The 16,495-nt window shown below is 39.3% G+C and overlaps 1 long non-coding RNA gene across 13 annotated transcripts in view; it reads left to right on the top strand.

Annotated features, from left to right (window-relative positions):
• The first annotated feature begins 557 nt into the window (after positions 1 to 557).
• LOC148389071 (uncharacterized) overlaps positions 558 to 16,495 on the top strand; it is a 16,698-nt gene continuing 760 nt past the window's right edge. Inside the window, exons 1-13 of one of the 13 annotated variants that reach the window (XR_015862030.1) lie at positions 558 to 2,335; positions 2,475 to 2,516; positions 2,597 to 3,037; positions 3,320 to 3,434; positions 3,535 to 4,814; positions 4,880 to 6,338; positions 6,986 to 7,055; positions 7,307 to 7,445; positions 8,230 to 9,543; positions 9,605 to 9,701; positions 9,801 to 10,118; positions 10,316 to 10,370; positions 10,438 to 10,492. This is a non-coding gene — a long non-coding RNA (uncharacterized LOC148389071). Of the gene's footprint in view, positions 2,336 to 2,474; positions 2,517 to 2,596; positions 3,038 to 3,319; positions 3,435 to 3,534; positions 4,815 to 4,879; positions 6,339 to 6,985; positions 7,056 to 7,306; positions 8,113 to 8,229; positions 10,119 to 10,315; positions 10,371 to 10,437; positions 10,493 to 16,495 lie in introns of those variants that run through there. The other 12 variants (XR_015862031.1, XR_015862028.1, XR_015862032.1 and 9 more) reach the window with 12 other exon arrangements.

Raw genomic sequence — 16,495 nt, 5'->3', positions numbered from 1 at the left:
AAAACAAACACAACTTTGCACAATCACAGTTTCTTCCAATGAAATTGTAAAAATATTATATGAATCTAAAAATCACATCAAAGTTTGGGAATGGAAAAGGTCATTTCCTTTGTTGTTTACTGACTACATTTTGGTTTCAGGTCAATATGTAATGAGACAAAAAGTAAATGCTCCACTATGAATTTCTGGTTCATATCCCCATTTATAGTAGCAAGCTGGAGTGAGGCTTCTCAGCATTAGTAATGCGTATGTCGCCGTCTTGTGGCTACAGCTGGTAAACGCAATGTATTTGACTGCAACTACGTACTGTATACACTGTCATCATTAGTGTAATGAATGCATGGTTTGATGTGGACTAAACATTATAGTAAACCCTTTCTTTTTATCGCCTGCTCTCTCTGTGCTGTGTGTGCTAGTGTTGGCTCGTGTGTGAGCGATTCGTTCAAACGACCGACATTTTTTCAGTTCATATGACTTCAACCAGTAGGTGTCAGTAATGCCCATTGAAACTAGTGCCACCTCGCCGTAAAACAAAACAAAGAAGAAAATGACGTCACTTCCCGTACACGAACGAGTCGTCGGTTGCATTTCCCGTTCCCCAACAGAACGCATCTTTGAGTGAGTGATTTGCATTTCCAGGTCATCGCGAGAACGGATCAGTGAGGGAACGAATCGTTGCGTGAAAACTTTTAGCTCCTTTTGAACGTGAAAGAAGCTAAAACTTTTCACGCAGGTGCGCTTAACGAGGGAACCACACGGACACTCCATTAGGTACACCGCCATTTTCAAGTGTACCTAAACACAGGCCACTTTATGAGGGAAATATCATGGTCAAAGGTCACAGGTGTCAAGCTCTAGTCCTCGGGGCCGCGTTCCAACATGTTTCCCAAGATTCCGTCGTTAGGTGCAGGTGCGTGAAAAGTCGTGTCATCGTGTTTGTCGTATCATTGTGTGTGTGTGTGTGTATCACTACTGCAGTGTAGTGTTGGCTCGTGAGTGAACGATGGGTTCAAAAGAACGAATGTTTTCAGTGAACGAGAGTGAACGAAAAGATCTAAAGATCTTTGTAGTCATGAGGGAAAAGCTTGTTTGGACCCGTTTGAAAATCATTGATTTGATATGACTCAAGAATTGTCTCTGTGCAACGGTGTGGTGTTTCTTAGCAACTGACTTGAAAATGAGTCCACGGGCGCACTGCAACGGCGGCAGGCAGAATTTTTGCAAGAACAATTCATTTTAGGATGAACTCTCGATACAAATATTTTCATTTGATTGAAGGCAATGGGGTTAACCACTCGACCAGAGCTCTTGCTAGGGTTAGGGTTAGGGTTTGTGTTAGGCTTGCTCTCGCTTTTGCTGTGCTTAGGGTTAGGCTTGCTTATGCAACCAAATCACCTCAGTTGTTTATCACGTCCTCTGATATTTTTGAACTTACCGTAATTTTCGGACTGTAAGTCGCACCGGAGTATAAGTGAGCAGCAGGGGGGGGCCCCATTTCAACCCCTTCCACTGAGTGCCAAGCAGGGAAGAAATGGGTACCATTGTTATAGTCACTGGTATGACTCGGCAGGGGTTTGAACCCACCACCTCCCAGTCTCAGGGCGGACACTCTCCTCTTAGGCCACTGAGCTGGTAAACACTTGTGTCGTAGTATAACACTTATAGTCGTTTTTAAATAACGTGTATACCTATATACGCCTAAATATTGTTATCCAATATATCTACTGCAATTTCACATTAGATTGCTGGTTTGAAATTTGCTTTTGATATTATTATTTTTAATAAACATTTATGTTAAAACGTGTCTGGCGTCTTATTCCTTGTTTTTATATTCGCCAATTAAAACATAAAAATCTGACATTTTATATGACAATATGTGTAGGTACACTACACGAGGTTAAAAAAAAAGAGAATAAATAAATAAAGGGTTAATTGCACAACAAAAGCACGTTTACAAATATACAATACAAATATACTCGATACAAATATTTTCATTTGATTGAAGGCAATGGCGTTAACCGGTCGACCAGAGCCTGCTCGGGAACCAAAGGAGATTTGGTCATATTGATAGGGTATCCTCCATCCAAACATGTTCGGTGTTGAAAGTTTCAACGGATAGTCCGAAGCAAGCCTTTCCACAGTAGTCACCATGACAGGCGACCACCTGGTGGCGTCAGTGTGCCGAGCGCCGTTGGACGATCAGGAGAAGAAGATTTGAATCGACGGATGTGACGTCAGGTCTTTAGGTCGATTGAAGGCAGGTGTGCTCGCTCAAGGGGAGTTTTCTTATGGAGGTGCCACCGAGCGCGTGGCGGCGCGGCGGACGGTTACTCAGGTAAGCGAGCATGCTAGCAAATGTTTGTCGTCTCCTGCCGTTTTTCACGACGGACGCCGTCCGTGTTTGTTGCACGATTGGCACGCTTTGTTGCCTTTTCTCACAAGCCTTTTTTATTTCTTTATTTTGTTTGTCGCAGGATTGTCGTACTCTCGTGACTCACGCGACGGTGGGCCTGGAGGTAAATTGTAGGCCGGAGGCCATTTAGCCCGTGAGCAAATGTTTGCACTTTCTTACGATGCCATTTTTTATTTCTTGCAGGATTTTCGCTGTCTAGGGAGTGCACGCCACAATCGACTTTGCGTCGCGTCGTTGCGCGTTTTGGTCGTTTTGCCGCTACGGTATTTCAAATGTCTTTTCGCGGGTGTTTTTTTTAATAATGCTGGCCAGCATTTTTTCATTCGTTTGTTAAAAGTTCGTAAATGACGCCGGCGATAAGCTCGTGTTTGTCTGACTATAGGAAATGTTAGTTTGACTCTAGTTAACTGAACACTTTTTTATTATTTTATATCATGCGTGTGCCATTTCCGTGTTATGCAAACTGATAAATGTAACGAATTTAAGTCATGTCCAAATCAGAGCAAATCCATTCAAAGATGGCGCCCGCCCGCTCTCGTTCCGTCACGCAACAAACAATTGCGCGGGTTATTTTTTCCCGTTTTGGACGCCGCCAACCTGGATCATCCATCTGTCCAATGTGAGGTGAGTTGCAGATGATGAAATTAAAATATGAATTATAATCTTTAATAATTCTTGTAATTTACCACAATGTAATGATTATATATTTTTTCAAATGTAAAACTCTCCTTAGAATGTATAAAATTAAAACATTAACTATAATTTTGATCAATTATCATAACTTACTGCAATATAATATTTTTTTCTCAAATGTAAAACTCCTAGTATGTATAATTGTTGGTAAAAAAAAATCATGCCATTGGCACTCTACTCAATGTCTATTTTTGTTTTGCTTGTCTTTTGTAGCACTAAAAAAGGCTGCCCAGCCAGCATCCTTCTATAAAAAGCAAGCAGGAGGCTCTTGAAGGAGCCCTTTCAGTGATGTTGAGGACACTAAGGAGGAAGAGTAGCCCTAAATCAGGTGAAAACCTGTTTTTGTCAAGTTTCAGCTTCCCAACACACAATGGTTGTCGAGTTTTAGCGTCCCAGCACACAATTAATGTCTGTCTGTGTTTTTGTAGGCTGCAAGAGGAGCCGAATGGGATAAGTAATTCCACATGAAAAGGCGCAATGGCCTATCCAAAGGCGCAATGGCCTATCCAAAGGCGCAATGGCCTATCCAAAGGCGCCATGGCCTATCCAAAGGCGCAATGGCCTATCCAGAGGCGCCATGGCCTATCCAAAGGAGCCATGGCCTATCCAAAGGAGCCACGGCCTATCCAAAGGAGCCACGGCCTATCCAAAGGAGCCACGGCCTATCCAAAGGAGCCACGGCCTATCCAAAGGAGCCACGGCCTATCCAAAGGAGCCACGGCCTATCCAAAGGAGCCACGGCCTATCCAAAGGAGCCACGGCCTATCCAAAGGAGCCACGGCCTATCCAAAGGAGCCACGGCCTATCCAAAGGAGCCACGGCCTATCCAAAGGAGCAATGCCCTATCCAAAAGAGCAATGCCCTATCCAAAAGAGCAATGCCCTATCCAAAAGAGCAATGCCCTATCCAAAAGAGCAATGCTATATCAAGTCAAGAATCAAGCAGCACGCTGCAAAAGTCGACGTGTGCGGATCATGTGCCCAGGAGGGGGCAGTGTGGTTGCCTTTGGTTATGGGTGCACGACGGAAAGGTTGCAGGTGTGGACAGTGTTTGGGGTCTGACGGTTGGTCTTGCTTAAGAGGTTGTGGCTTATCTGGATCCAGCGGTGTCTTGTGCTTGGTTGCCATTAACGGCTCACTTAGGGGAGGACGTTGTGACTTGCATGGAGACAAAACTGAACTTTGACGCGGAGCCCAATGTCCAAGCTTGCCATATGACTTGTACCATTTTGTGTCTTTTTCTAACCTGCCACTGTCGTGCTCGCTGCGTTCTTTGTTCTCCCCCATCGGTGTAGGGCGGCGCTGGAGCGAGCCGATCCCGAATGTCCAATTTTGCAATTTGACTTGTACCATTTTGTCTTTTTCTAACCTGCCACTGTTGCATTTGATCTAACCCTAACCTACCACCACTGTGGTACTTGCGTTCTTTGTTCTCCCCTAGGTGTAGGACAGCATTGGACGGTAACATTTTGTCTTCTTCTAACCTACCGCTGTCGTGCTTGATCTCAGCTGTGTGTCCTTTGTTCTCTAGGTGTAGGGGGCGGTGTTTGGGCGAGCCGGTCCACGAGGAAGACGTAATGATGCGAGCAGCGCCCAACTCATTGCGTGTTCTGCCATTTGCAGGCCGGACGCAAAAGGGGGGGGGGGGGGGCGCACGGCCCGATCCGACCGGGCGACGCTCACCAATAGTAGCTAGCCGCTGTGCTCAAGTAAGCAAGTGACCGACAACTTGGGGTGCTCTTTGAGTTTCTAACATTTGTTTCTGTTTCTGCAGATGGCGACCGGGATGTGACACGATCTGATCAGAGGTGAACGGAGCGCTGTGGCATCGCTCTGAAGTCGCCGACTTCTGAGGGAGACCCGCTTCCCTGGAGGCGTCGACCTGCGCAGCTTCAACGTGTGAAATGGATTTTATTAATTTTTTTTTTTTTTTAATAACACCAGCGGTGTCCCAATGTCTGTTTGAGGGCTGCATACTGAAACAAATTCAGAATTCTTTGACACCAATTACTTCAATCAATCAATCACGAAATGTTGCCATTGACATTTTGTGCTACAAAGCAGTGTTGCGTTCATTCATGTGGTGCGTTGATCAAGTTGCCCCGAGGCTGCCATTTGGACACCAATGGTGACGTGTGTAGGGCTGCACATGTATTGGAAAACTGCCATATGGTGGTCTAGGTTATTGACATGCACTTTAAGACAGCAAAGATTTGTTTTTTCATGTCTCAAATGAAACATGTTTTCTTGCCTAAGTATTTGTAATGAGTTAAGACGATAAGTCATTGATGTAAGTTAAAGTTAACTCATCTAACTGATCTCATTGCGATCAAATAGTTAACCTCCATCCAAGAATTTTGCACAACTTGCCTCAATGCAGTGGTCTGGCCCAATACTGCCATATCATTGGTTTTCCAAAATGTTGTGCAGCCCTCATTGAGTGCCTAACGCACAGCGACGGCAAGCGCAAGCGACCGCGCAGCGACGGCAAGCGCAAGCGACCGCGCAAGCGACGGCAAGCGCAAGCGACCGCGCAAGCGACGGCAAGCGCAAGCGACCGCGCAAGCGACGGCAAGCGCAAGCGACCGCGCAAGCGACGGCAAGCGCAAGCGACCGCGCAAGCGACCGCGCAAGCGACCGCGCAAGCGACCGCGCAAGCGACGGCAAGCGCAAGCGACGGCAAGCGCAAGCGACGGCAAGCGCAAGCGACGGCGCAGCGAGACTTTTGTGCTTGTCTTGCAAGGTGGAAGAGACGATGTATGAAACGAAGAGCTGGTGGACGGAGGCCACCAGACCCGCGATTGGTGAGCGGGTTGCAAAGGAAGGAATCACCCAAAGAAAGGAGTCGCTAAGTGTTGAAGAGGAGCCTGATGCATGACTGGCCAAGGCTGGCCAGAGGCGGTGACATGGCAATCCAATCTGCAAGCGTAGTGTACACACTTGTTGGTTTTAATTTGATTTCCTTATTTTTCTGCCTTTCAGCTGGCAGTGGATGGGGCGAGCGCCAGCCTGCACCGAGAGGGACTGGGCTGCACCCACAAGACCAAGGAGGGGGCAGGTAATGAGTACGTTGACAGAAGTAAACCGCATGCAACTGAGTGCCGTTTGTCTTTTTGAGCTTGTGCGAGGCGAAAGACGAGTCCAACACCGGCCGGAGCAGACCCGGACCTTGGCCCGTGACGAGCGGCCCACACGAGACTGATGGGTGCAGATGCAGCCAGCGTTTCGGGGGAGTATGACTTTGTTTTTTCTTTTGTGCTTTCCCTACCCCTGTCTGTTTGAATAGGGTAACTAGTAGCACGCACGGGCATTTGGGTTGCTGTGACCCTCTAGATACGAATCGGCAAAGTAGACACCCCCTGCCCCCCTCCCTCCCTCTCTCGCTCTCTTTCTCCAACGCGCCCGGCAGTACCTGCATGGCCTGGTGCACTCAGGGTGGAACGTGGCTATACCTTGCCCTTTGTGGAATACCAGGGTATAATGTCTGCCAGACTGGGTCCCAGTGTCGTCGACGGTGTCGAGGACAAGGAGATTCTCCGTGACGCTCTCCGTGACGTCACGTTTTCCTCTTTTTTTTCCCCACTCGGGGCCAAGCCAGCTCTACTCAGGGGGAACTGGCCGGTTGCGCTTAAGTGCGCACCAAAGCCTCTTATCTCCTCTCGCTCTCTCCCTCCCTCCCTCCTTCCCTCCCTCCCTTTTTGTAAGGGGTTAAACATTTCATAACCCGGATCGCTCCAATGCGGGAGGGCCGTATGAGACATGCGCCAGCCCGTGCGTGCCGCTAGTTACCTGATTCAAACTTACCTTAGTCAAGGTTGGGGGGGGTGGTGCTAGTGAAAATGTTCCCCTTGCAAAAACCACCACAATGTCTGCCTTTCAGGATTGCTGGGGCACTGGATCTGATGAGTGCCTGCACAGAGAGGGACTGGACAGGACCGCGAGACCAGAGGGTAATAATAAAAAACTTCATTTGTAGAGCACCTTTCATACAAGAAATGCAGCTCAAAGCACTTTACAACAAAGAAAGAAATTATTGAATTCTTCATATAGGAACAGACATAAAAAGAAAACAAAAACATTCATGTGTACATACGCTATTAATAAAGGGAGCTTAAAATAGGAGCACGCTTTAATAGACAGGTAATGAGTACGTCCACAGAAGTGAACCGCGTGCAACAGAGTGCCGTTTTTCTTTTTGCAGTGGCACGAGGCGGAGGATGAGTCCAAACGTCGAATGCCGGCCGGGGGGGAGCCAACCTTCGCCCGTGATGAGCGGCCGACACGAGACGGACGGGTGCGGATGCGGCGAGGGCAAAGCGCCCAGCCAGCATTTAAGGAGAGTATGACTGCGTTTTTTCTTTTGTCCTTTCTTTCCTTCCCTCCCTCCCTCCACTTTTTCACTGGGTGTGCACACTGGCTATCTGCATGATGCCGCTTTCTTTCTCTCTCAGCGCCGCGTCATTTTGCAATATTGTTGTTTTACTGTTGTTTTTTTAATCATGAAATGAACTGTTTGTACTGTAATTGTGTGTGTGTACCACTGAACTGCAATTAAACTGTGAACTGAATTCAAGTGGTCCATTTTAAGCATTGGCAGTCTATCGTGCATACAAACTGGAATCATTTGAGACATTCTCAATGACAAGACAATTGTAAAGTTAGGCTGAAACAAAATTGACTTGTTAAATATGCAGTGTCAGGCTTTTTATTTATTTTTTTAACTACACAAAGAAAAGCTGGATGCATTCTAAATTGTTGACAAACGCCAAGTAGCCAGACACCCATAGATGCAAACGACAAGTGTACAAACGGTCTCTGTTGCGATCAGTAAGTCATCTTTGGCAACCCTGCTTTAAAATGGCCACCGAACTCAGAATCTTGCAGAATGTTGGTACATTGTTCTGTACGAGTAAAAGCTGTTTTAATGTGGTCAGAGCCATTTTTTGGTTTGTTTTGAATAGTCATGCATCATGTGGGCATTCTTGTGAATAAAATCAACAGAGGTGTGTTTGCTTCCTGTTGGTGGTCTTGTAAATAAAGTCAACTTTGGTGTCATCATTCGCGATGTGCCTCAACCGATGGTGCATCTCTTGAATGTGAAACTTCTTGCATGTTTTGTTGCAGGGCTTGGCATCCCCATTGGCTGTCTGACTACAAAGAAGGCTGCTGCTGTCCAGTCCAGGTTGCTGCTATAGTCAATTGAATGTATAAACATAGCGTGTAACTTCCAGGACCTTAGCTTTCAATTCAAAGCAGTTGCGTAACTACACGGCCAGCCTCGGTACATGTACTGGGTGGTACCACTTTTCAAGGACTTTTCAAACTGAACTTTGACGTGGAGCTGAATGTCCAATTTGGCCATACGACTTGTACCATTGTGTATCTTTTTCAAATTCCACTGCAGACCTCAATCGGAAATCAAATTAAAGGGGTTTTTATTTCAAAGTTTGTGCCCCTAGTTGTCTCTCTATGTACAATAAAAGAGTCGAGCACGAACTTATCGATGCTGCACTAGGAGCTTTTTTTAAATAGTAATTAAAAGGTCGAATTTCCTCCAATATATAGTTTTAAAAAATGTTACTGAATGGGTGAAACGTATGAGAGTTTAAAAAATAAATAAAATTAAAAAAAAGGCTTGTGGAACTTTTGTTAGCACTGTAGTGCCAGCAAGGGGGGGCTGGGCAGGGTGGTGGGCGACTGTTCCATAAAAAAGAAGTGATCAGACATGTATACATTATGGCACAAGTCCTGCACAACTTGATGTATGCTTCAAGAATGTACATTAACATTATGATTTGTTTATTGAATTGAATTACATCAAAATTATATGTCTGTGGAAATGTGAAATATGGTGATGTCTAAAATCAGTCCATCCCTTCACTTTGCTATTGTCTTCTTTCCCCTCTGAAGGTTTTTATAGATACTGATGATGGTGTTACAAATACTTTCATGTACAGTGTAAATCCCCTTCAAGGAAATTTAATTTATATACGTGTGTATATATATGATAAATCTGAATCTAATGGTGACCTCAAGTGTTTTTAAATATTTCCATCTGTTAATTTCCTTTGGGCCGAGCCCCCTCCGGCCTGCACCTGTAAACTCCTCCATCATAATACATTTCCAAGCTATGTAAAAATGAAAAAATATTGCCATTTAAAAAAAAAATCCTCTTTTAATATTCATGATTTCCTTATTTCTTAAAACTGACCAAATTTAAACGGATGTCTTCCTTTAGTCCAGCTCGTTCCAGCGGCATTGGTCTTGTGTATGTATGATTTTGTGTGTGTTTTTAAATAACGTTTTCATACTTTATTTTATTGTATGTAAATAGCTGTTAGTCACGTGACCCAATGTGGAGGTACTTGTGGGCGGGGCCTGCTAAAAGACCAACTACGGAAGCTCCCCAAGTACTGATGTGCATTCCAGTTCTTTTAGGTGAACTGAATCTCTTTGAACGAATCGTTCACTCACGAGCCAACACTATTTGGGTTTTCAGTCTTGAGGTGAGCGTTGGTTGCCCTTCTGTCACTGTCATGGACACGAGTCTTTGGTCAAGTGGTAAACGTCATTGCCTCTAACACGATGGAACCATGGTTCGGGACCCGACCTTACCCACGAGCTGTACTTTGTCGATTTTCACTCACTTCTGCATAAAGTTTGTGACTTTTTTTTTTTTTTTTTTTTTTTTGAAGGCAGGTTTCAGTCTTGCCTGTCGGAGAGGTGGGCGTGGTCAAGCCATTTTCAGTTGTGCTGTGATTGGTCAGACTGAATTTGGGCAGAGGTAGGAGGCGGGCAAAGTGGCACTTAGGTTTTTGAAGGCAGTTTTCAGTCTTGAGGTGAGCGACAGGTGCAACCGCCCGCGTGTCAAGTGGCCTGTCACGTGGTACGCTAGTGTGCAAAGCACCATTGGACGAGCAGGCGAGGAAGATTTGAATTGACGGATGTGACGTCAAGTCTTCGGGTGTTGTCAAATACCGGTGCAATCACCCGCGCAGCGGGCCGTTTCTCAGGTAAGCTAACATGCTAGGAAATGTTTGTCGTTCATTGGCGTTTCTCACGACGGACGCCTTGTTTGTTTGTTGCAGGATTCAAGGCGAGTTATCAAATGCAGGCGCCACCGACCGTGTGGCGGTTTCTCGGGGAAGCTATCAAATGTTTGTCGTTCATTGGCGTTTCTCACGACGGACGCCTTGTTTGTTTGTTGCAGGATTCAAGGCGAGTTATCAAATGCAGGCGCCACCGACCGTGTGGCGGTTTCTCGGGTAAGCTATCAAATGTTTGTCGTTCATTGGCGTTTCTCACGACGGACGCCTTGTTTGTTTGTTGCAGGATTCAAGGCGAGTTATCAAATGCAGGCGCCACCGACCGTGTGGCGGTTTCTCGGGTAAGCTATCAAATGTTTGTCGTTCATTGCCGTTTCTCACGACGGACGCCTTGTTTGTTTGATGCGAACAAATATCTTGAAAATCTTTTCACACTCGTCCCGGCCACCGCGACTGTCGTTTTGCCGCTACAGTATTTCAAATCTCTTTGGCGTTGTGTTTCGTCAAATTAACAATGTTGCATTACATATAGTGTGCTATTTCCGTGTTATGCAAACTGATGAATGTGACAAATTTGTTACGTCATGTTCAAATCTATTCCAAGATGGCGCCCGCCCGCCCGCCTTCCGTTATGCAACAAACATTTGCGAGCGTGATTTTCTCCCGTTTAGTCGACTGCTCGATTCATGCCGACATTTTTGAGTGAGTTGATGGATGATAAAATGAAATTATTATAATTCGGATACTTTTGTAATTATTATAACTCATTACAATATACTGATAATTGTATACATATTTTAAATATAAAACTGGAGTTGGTATGTGTAATTGTTGCAAAAATATCATGCCATTGCCACTCTACTCAATGTCTATAATTGTAACTCCCAGATGCAGAGCATATAGTATGGTATGATATTGTATGGTATTGTATTGTATGTATTGTATTGTATGCATTGTGTGTATGGTAGCGTATGGCAGGGTATTGTACGTGTTCTATGTCAATCCATCCGTCCGTCCGTCCGCCCGTCCGTCCATCCGTCCATCCACCCACCCGTCCATCCAACCCATCCATCCATCCAACCCACCCATCCACCCAACCCATCCAGCCACCCACCCATCCACCCAACCCATCCAGCCACCCATCCATCCGTCCATCCAACCATCCATCCGTCCATCCAACCCATCCATCCATCCATCCATCCATCCACCCACCCACCCACCCACCCACCCAACCCACCCAACCAATCCAACCCAACCCACCCAATCCAACCCAACCCACCCAACCGATCCACCCACCCAGCCCACCCACCCATCCACCCACCCATCCATCCACCCAGCCACCCACCGCTTATCCGGACGTCGGATTGCGGCGGCAGCAGCTTTAGGAGGGACTCCCAGACTTTCCTCTCTCCAGCCACTTCATCCAGCTCAACCCAGGAAATCCCAAGATTTGTATGTATTGTTTGTTTTGTTGTGTTTTTTGTTTTGTTGTTTTTTGTTTTTTTTTGTGTTTTTTTTGTTTTGTTTTTTGTTTTGTATGTATTGTATTATATGTATTGTATGTATTTTATTGTATGTATTGTTTTTTTTTTTTTTTGTGTTTTTTTTGTTTTGTATGTATTGTATTGTATGTATTGTATTGTATGTATTTTTTTTTGTTTTTTTTTTTTTTTTGTATTGTATGTATTGTATGTATGTATTGTTTTGTATTGTTTGTTTTGTTTTGTTTGTTGTTTTTTGTTTTGTTTTTTGTTTTGTATGTATTGTATGTATTGTATTGTATGTATTGTATTGTATTGTTTGTATTGTATTGTTTGTATTGTATTGTATCGTATTGTATGTATTGTATTGTATGTATTGTATTGTATTGTATGTATTTTTTTTTTTTTTGTTTTTTGTTTTGTTTTTTGTTTTGTATGTACTGTATGTATTGTATTGTGTGTATTGTATTGTATGTATTGTTTTTTTTTCTTTGTATTGTATGTATGTATTGTATGTATTGTATTGTATTGTATGTATTGTATTATATGTATTGTATGTATTGTATTGTATTGTATGTATTGTTTTTTTGTTGTTTTCTTTGGTTGTGTTTTTGTTTTTTTTGTTTTGTATGTATTGTATTGTATGTATTGTATTGTATGTATTGTATTGTATGTATTGTTTGTATTGTATTGTATTGTATTGTATGTATTGTATTGTATGTATGTATTGTATGTATGTATTGTTTGTATCTATTTTATTGTATGTATGTATTGTATCGTATTGTATGTATCGTATTGTATGTATCGTATTGTATGTATCGTATTGTATGTATTGTATTGTATGTATTTTTTTTGTTATTTTTTGTTTTGTATGTATTGTATTGTGTGTATTGTATTGTATTGTATGTATTGTTTTTTGTTGTTGTTTTTTTTGCATTGTTTGTATTGTATTGTATGTATTGTATGTATTGTATGTATTGTATTGTATTGTATGTATTGTATTGTATTGTATGTATTGTATGTATTGTATTGTATGTATTGTATTGTATGTATTGTATGTATTGTATGTATTGTATTGTATGTATTGTATTGTATGTATTGTATGTATTGTATGTATTGTATTGTATGTATTGTATGTATTGTATTGTATGTATTGTATTGTATTGTATTGTATGTATTGTATGTATTATTATTATTATTTTTTTTGTTTGTTTTTTGTTTTGTATGTACTGTATGTATTGTATTGTGTGTATTGTATTGTATGTATTGTTTTGTTTTTTGTTTTTTTGTATTGTATGTATGTATTGTATTGTATGTATTGTATTGTATGTATTGTATTATATGTATTGTATGTATTGTTTTTTTGTTGTTTTTTTTGGTTGTGTTTTTTTGTTGTTGTTTTCTTTGGTTGTGTTTTTGTTTTTTTTGTTTTGTATGTATTGTATTGTATGTATTGTATTGTATGTATTGTATGTATTTTTTTGTTTTTTTTTTGTTTTGTTTTTTGTATTGTATGTATTGTATTGTATGTATTGTTTTTTTTTTGTTTTGTATGTATTGTGTGTATTGTATGTATTGTTTTTTTTGTTTTGTTTTGTTTTTTTTGCATTGTATGTATTGTATGTATTGTATTGTGTTGTATTGTGTTGTGTTGTATTGTGTTGTGTTGTATTGTGTTGTATTGTGTTGTATTGTATTGTATTGTATTGTATTGTATCTATTGTTTGTATTGTATTGTATGTATTGTATTGTATTGTATGTATGTATTGTATGTATGTATTGTATGTATTGTTTGTATCTATTTTATTGTATGTATGTATTGTATCGTATTGTATGTATCGTATTGTATGTATCGTATTGTATTGTATTGTATGTATTGTATTGTATGTATTGTATGTATTTTTTTGTTATTTTTTGTTTTTTTTGTATTGTATGTATTGTTTTTTTTTTTTTTTTTTGTTTTGTATGTATTGTATTGTGTGTATTGTATTGTATTGTATGTATTGTTTTTTGTTGTTTTTTTGCATTGTTTGTATTGTATTGTATGTATTGTATGTATTGTATGTATTGTATTGTATGTATTGTATTGTATTGTATGTATTGTATGTATTGTATGTATTGTATTGTATGTATTGTATTGTATGTATTGTATTGTATTGTATGTATTGTATTGTATTGTATTGTATGTATTATTATTATTTTTTTTGTTTGTTTTTTGTTTTTTGTTTTGTATGTACTGTATGTATTGTATTGTGTGTATTGTATTGTATGTATTGTTTTGTTTTCTTTTTTTTGTATTGTATTGTATGTATTGTATTGTATGTATTGTATTGTATTATATGTATTGTATGTATTGTATTGTATGTATTGTTTTTTTGGGTTGTGTTTTTGTTTTTTTTGTTTTGAATGTATTGTATGTATTTTTTTTGTTTTTTTTTTTTTGTTTTTTGTTTTTTTGTATTGTATGTATTGTATTGTATGTATTGTTGGTTTTTTTTTGTTTGGTTTTTGTTTTGTATGTATTGTATGTATTGTATTGTGTGTATTGTATGTTTTTTTGTTTTGTTTGTTTTTTTCGAATTGTATGTATGTATGTATGTGTATGTTTGTATGTATTGTATTGTATGTATTGTATGTATTGTATTGTATGTATTGTATGTATTGTATTGTATGTATTGTATTGTATGTATTGTATTGTATGTATTGTTTTTTGGGTTTTTTTCGTTTTGTTTTTTGTTTTGTATGTATTGTATGTATTGTGTGTATTGTATTGTATGTATTGTTTTTTTTTTTTTTTTTTCTTTTTTGTATTGTATTGTATGTATTGTATTGTTTGTATTGTATTGTTTGTATGTATTGTATGTATTGTATTGTATTGTTTGTATGTATTGTTTGTATTGTATTGTATGTATTGTTTTTTTTTTTGTTTTTTTTTTGTTTTCTTTTTTGTATTGTATGTATTGTATGTATTGTATTGTTTGTATTGTATTGTTTGTATGTATTGTATGTATTGTATTGTATTGTTTGTATGTATTGTTTGTATTGTATTGTATGTATTGTTTGTATTGTATTGTTTGTTTTGTTTTTTGTGTTTTGTTTTGTTTTTTTGTTCACCCACCCACCCATCCATCCACCCACCCACCCATCCATCCATCCAGCCACCCATCCATCCAGCCACCCATCCAGGCAGCCACCCATCCAGCCAGCCACCCATCCATCCGTCCATCTAACCCATCCACCCACCCAACCCATCCACCCAACCCATCCATCCATCCACCCAGCCACCCATCCATCCAGCCACCCAGCCATCCACCGCTTATCCGGACGTCGGATTGCGGCGGCAGCAGCTTTAGGAGGGACTCCCAGACTTTCCTCTCTCCAGCCACTTCATCCAGCCAGCTCAACCCAGGAAATCCCAAGATTTGTATGTATTCTTTTGTTGTGTTTTTTGTTTTGTTGTTTTGTTGTTTTGTTTTTTGTTTTTTTGTTTTGTTTTTTGTTTTGTATGTATTGTATTGTATGTATTGTATGTATTGTATGTATTGTATTATATGTATTGTATGTATGTATTGTTTTTTTTTTTTGGTTTTTTTTGTTTTTTGTTTTTTTTTTGTTTTGATTGTATTGTATGTATTGTATTGTATTGTATGTATTTTTTTTTGTTTTGTTTTTTTGTATTGTATGTATTGTATTGTATGTATTATTATTATTATTTTTTTTTGTTTTGTTTTGTATGTATTGTATGTATTGTATTGTGTGTATTGTTTTTTTTGTTTTGTTTTCTTCTTTTTTTTTGTTTTTTGTTTTTTTGTATTGTATGTATGTATTGTATTGTATGTATTGTATTGTATGTATTGTATGTATGTATGTATTGTATGTATTGTATTGTATGTATTGTATTGTTTGTATTGTATTGTATGTATTGTATTGTATTGTATGTATTGTTTGTATTGTTTGTATTTTTTTTATTTTTTTTTGTATGTATTGTGTGTATTGTATTGTATGTATTGTTTTGTTTTTTGTTTTGTTTTTTTTTGTTTTGTTTTCTTTTTTGTTTTGTTTTTTTGTATTGTATGTATTGTAGGTATTGTATTGTATGTATGTATTGTATTGTATGTATTGTATTGTTTGTATTGTATTTGTATTGTATTGTTTGTATTGTTTGTATTGTATTGTTTGTATGTATTGTATGTATTGTATGTATTGTTTGTATTGTTTGTATGTATTGTATGTATGTATGTATTGTTTGTATTGTATTGTATGTATTGTATTGTATGCATTGTATTGTATGCATTGTATTGTATGCATTGTATTGTATGCATTGTATTGTATGCATTGTATTGTATGTATTGTTTTGTTTTTTGTTTTGTTTTGTTTTTTGTTTTGTATGTACTGTATGTATTGTATTGTGTGTATTGTTTTTTTTGTTTTGTTTTCTTCTTTTTTTTGTTTTTTTGTATTTTATGTATTGTATTGTATGTATTGTATTGTATGTATTGTATTGTATTTGTATTGTATTTATGTATTGTATTGTTTGTATGTATTGTTTGTATGTATTGTTTGTATGTATTGTTTGTATGTATTGTTTGTTTGTATGTATTGTATGTATGTATTGTATTGTATGTCTTGTATTGTTTGTCTTGTATTGTTTGTCTTGTATTGTTTGTCTTGTATTGTTTGTCTTGTATTGTTTGTCTTGTATTGTTTGTCTTGTATTGTTTGTCTTGTATTGTTTGTCTTGTATTGTTTGTCTTGTATTGTTTGTCTTGTATTGTTTGTCTTGTATTGTTTGTCTTGTTTGTATTGTATTGTTTGTATGTATTGTATGTATTGTATTGTTTTTGTTTTTGGTTTTTTGTTTTG

Source organism: Syngnathus floridae, chromosome 13, assembly GCF_059516105.1.
Source record: "Syngnathus floridae isolate MCC-2025c chromosome 13, RoL_Sflo_1.0, whole genome shotgun sequence".
NCBI lineage: Eukaryota > Metazoa > Chordata > Actinopteri > Syngnathiformes > Syngnathidae > Syngnathus > Syngnathus floridae.
Note: the sequence above shows the minus strand (reverse complement) of the source record. Positions and strands in the feature narration are given on the sequence as shown.